Here is a 4,068-nt window from a genome sequence, read left to right as displayed (position 1 = left end):
TAAACGGAAAATGCTCTCATGTTTTTATTTTGTGTTCAATTCTGAGTGAAACTGGGTATCCTGTTGGGTGTTTACAAAGTCATATATTTCTTTTTCCTGTGATTTGCTTGTTCATGTCCTTTAGCAGTTTTTTGTTGGGTTGATCCTTTTAAGAATTGGTTTGGGGACACCTGGGTGGCTCAGTGGCCGAGCGTCTCCCTTTGGTTCAGGTCATGATTCCAGGGTCCTGGGATCAAGTTCCACATTGGGCTCCCCACAGAGAGACTGCTTCTCTGTCTGCCTGTGTCTCTGCCTCTTTCTGTGTGTCTCATGAATAAATAAATCTTTAAAAAAAAGAATTGGTTTGTACAGACCATAGTAAAGGAATTATCTGCCATATGTGTTGCAAATATTCCCCAGTTTACAGTTACTCCTTTAATTTTTAATGTTCGGAAATTTTCATTTTAAAGTCAAATCCCAGACTTTCCCTCTTCAAATGATATATTCTCTCATGATTTTGCCTAGTCATGTGATTTAGGTCCATTTGAAATTCATTTTGGAGTAAGGATTGAATTGGGTCCTTGTCCTGCTTCCTGCCCCTTTTCCTCTCCCAGCAGGAGGAACCTCAAATATGAAGACACCTCTCTGATTCCTTGAGCTGCTGGGTGAAAGCCTGCAACCAGATACTTCCTCCCTGTTTGGGGGAGTGGGGTACACTCCCAACAACTCGGCCTAAGATCAGCCAAGGTCTGCACTGAGCTCATTGGTGCCACCTCCTTGTGCTCTGGTTAATGGAGGGAAAGGATCACAGGGGAGAGAGCAACAAGGGGAAGAAGTGCTGGAATGGGGAAAGCACATTCATGGGCAAGGGAGAGGGAGGACCCATCAGTACAGTGCAAGGAGGGGCATGTTGGAAGAGGAGGGGAGGTGGGGGTTGCAACCTGAGATCAGTGGGGGGACAGAGTAGTCTGCAGTTGAGGTGGGGGATAGAGTTTTGGAAATGGGACCAGAGCCAGCTGAGGGAGAATCAGCAATGGATGGGAAGAGTAGAGACATGGAGCAGGTGGTGGGTAGGGAAGGGGTCAGATGGGGTGCTGTGGGAGGTAGGAGAGTAGGGGGTTGGAAAATGAGAGGCTCAGTCCAGAGCAAGGGCAGCTTCCTTCAAGACCTGAGCCTTCCCAAACTGATTTCTCTGGCCTTCGGTTGGTGGGGCAGGAACTAGGCTGTCCTATTAGGAACAAGAAGTTTATCCTCCTAATAAGAGGACATTCTAGACTGGCAGTGCCTTTCACTTACCTGCCACCCAGGACAAATCACTAACCACTCCAAACATCAATCATCCCTTCACTATCTCCAAGCTGAGTGTGAGGCAGGAATAAATGAGGGATTTGAAAAGACACTTGACTATTAAAAGGCTCCTGATTGCACAGGTCTGCCATGTTCTGTTGGAGGACAGCATGGGCATGTATAAAAACCAACCCAGAGTAGTTAAGATGGCAGAGGAGTAGGGGCCCTAATTTTGTCTGGTCCCTGGAATTCAGGTAGATAGTTATCAAATCATTCTGAACAAAGGAGAAATCAACCACAGTTCTGAGAAAAGAATTACTGTAATTCTATAAATAGAAAATCAACCAGTTTTTGCAAGGTAGGCACAGAGAAATGAATCTGAGGCAATATGTTGGAAGATAAACTGCGGGGGGTGGGGATCAGCCTTCAGAATCAGCACTAGAAAGTGTTACAAGCAGTGGAGCACAAAATCAGGACTTTTAGAAGTCTGCCTGAAAGGTGCTCAGGTGTTGAAGTGGGGAGGAATCCCATGTGGGACAGCATGGTCTCAGAGTTTCTGAGGTCACACAAAGAGTGGGAGTGCCTGAGTGCATTAGAGTCCACAAGCACGGGAACAGGGAAGCCAGCAGAATACAGTGAGTCCAAGGGCCGGCTTTCTACTTGGTATTGCCATAGACCATGAATCGTTGTGGGATCAGGCAACTGCTATCCAGAGGCCCAGCAAGAGGCAGAACCACGGCGAGACCACCCTTCCTCCTCTGGGAAGAATGGTGCAGGTGCACACCCAGGAGTCCATAAAGCTTGGAGACTGGAGACGGTCACATGCTTGAGATAAAAATGCTCAGTCAGACGCTGGGTGAGCACAAAGTTCAGACAGAAACCAGGGGGATACGAGTGATTGGTTCTCTGTGAAGGTCACTGAGGAGTGGGAGGCACAAACTTTCAGCTCTGGGGCTAGAGATTGAAGTGCCACCATTTTCATTCCCCTTATGGTGCTAAGAGTCTTCAGACAGCAAAACAACCACATAGTGGACTTCAGAGCCACTTATGCTGAACCCAGTCCCCTGACAATGGCCGTGCAATTCTGCCCAGGCGAAGACACATGAGAACCAGTACAACAAACTCCTCTCCCGAAAAACAGCAAGAACTTCTGGCTAATACCACGTTTACCCATCAGAAAAATACAAAACTCCAGCTCTTGGGGAAAGCAGTACATAGAATTTGCGGTTTTTCCTTATGATTCTTTAGTCTTTCAGTTTTATATTTTATTGAATTTTAATTATTTTCTTATTTTATCTATTAATTTTCATCTTTATATTAACATTATATAAAAATACATTATAGGGGGATGCCTGGGTGGCTAAGCGGTTGGGCGGGTGCCTTTGGGTCAGGTCGTGATCCCGAGATCTGAGATCAAGTCCCGCATTGGGATCCTACAAAGAGTCACCTTCTCCCCCTGCCCCTCTCTCTCTCTCTCTCTCTCTCGAATAAATAAATCAGGGGCAGGGCAAGATGACAGAAGAGTAGGATCCCCAAGTTACCTGTCTCCACCAACTTAGATAACTGTCAAATCATCATGAAAACCTATGAATTCAGCCTGAGATTTAAAGAGAGAACAGCTGGAATGTTACAGTGAGAAGAGTTCACGCTTCTATCAAGGCAGGAAGACAGAAAAAACTAAATAAAAAAGCATCCAGGGGGGATCCCTGGGTGGCGCAGCGGTTTGGCGCCTGCCTTTGGCCCAGGGCGCGATCCTGGAGACCCGGGATCGAATCCCACGTCGGGCTCCCAGTGCATGGAGCCTGCTTCTCCCTCTGCCTCTCTCTCTCTCTCTCTCAGACTATCATAAGTAAATACAAAATTAAAATAAAATAAAATGAGTGCAAATCAGTCTTCATTACATTTAAAAAAAAAAAAAAAAAAAGCATCCAGGGGAAGGGGCCCCAGCGAGGAGCCAGGCTAAGGCCAGGCAGCGAGAGCCTCCAGAACAAGAAAGCCCAATCCCAGAGAAGCAGGGACTTTACAATCTTCCTGGATGGAAAGGCGCTCGCAGGGAACTCGGGCAGGATCCCAGGAGGGGCAGTGGAGCCCCCAGGTTCCCGGGAGCACTAACAGAGGAAGTGCGCCCCAGGGGAAAGTGGTCCACACACCGCAGGCCAAAGGACCTGGAGCCAGCGCCCAGCAGGGCCCGGGGAGCAGCTCAGGTGGCCGCTCTGCGCAGAGGGGGTTGCGGTGGCCCTGGGAGCCCAATTCCAGCAGCGCAGGCCCCGGAGCCCAGGGCAACGGGGGACACAGCCCAGGGTCCGGTGCTCCCCTTGGGAAAGGCAGAGGCTGGGAGGACACATGACAGCGAGGATGCTCCTGCTGCCAGCCAACCCCGAGCTATGCAGATCAGAGCATCCAGGCCTCTGCGGACTGAGAGACAGCAGTAGTTACTGCGAGCTGACTCAGGGCTGGAGAGCTGGCTGCCGCCACTGTTGTTCCTCCTGGTGTCACCTTGTGCCTGAGACTGAGCAGGGCTGCCAGGGAGCAGGGGCCTCCCAGGATAAACATCTGCCAATGAGCCCTGCACCCAGCAGGGGCGGGGCAGCTCCCCCAAGTGCACACATCTGAGAATCAGCACAGCAGGCCCCTCCCCCAGAAGACCAGCTGAAAGGAGAGGGAAAGAGCAAGTTCTTAACCAAGCAGCACTGGAAAGCTCCAGGGGAAGTAGAGGGACTTATAGAATCAGAGGATACCCCTCCTTGTTTTTTGTTTGTTTTCCCCCTTTTTCCTTACTTTTCCAGTACAACTTGTTTTTAG

This window comes from Canis lupus, chromosome 20, assembly GCF_011100685.1.
Source record: "Canis lupus familiaris isolate Mischka breed German Shepherd chromosome 20, alternate assembly UU_Cfam_GSD_1.0, whole genome shotgun sequence".
NCBI classification, from domain to species: domain Eukaryota; kingdom Metazoa; phylum Chordata; class Mammalia; order Carnivora; family Canidae; genus Canis; species Canis lupus.
The sequence above is the reverse complement of the archived record's forward strand: the minus strand, read 5'-3'. Positions refer to the sequence as shown.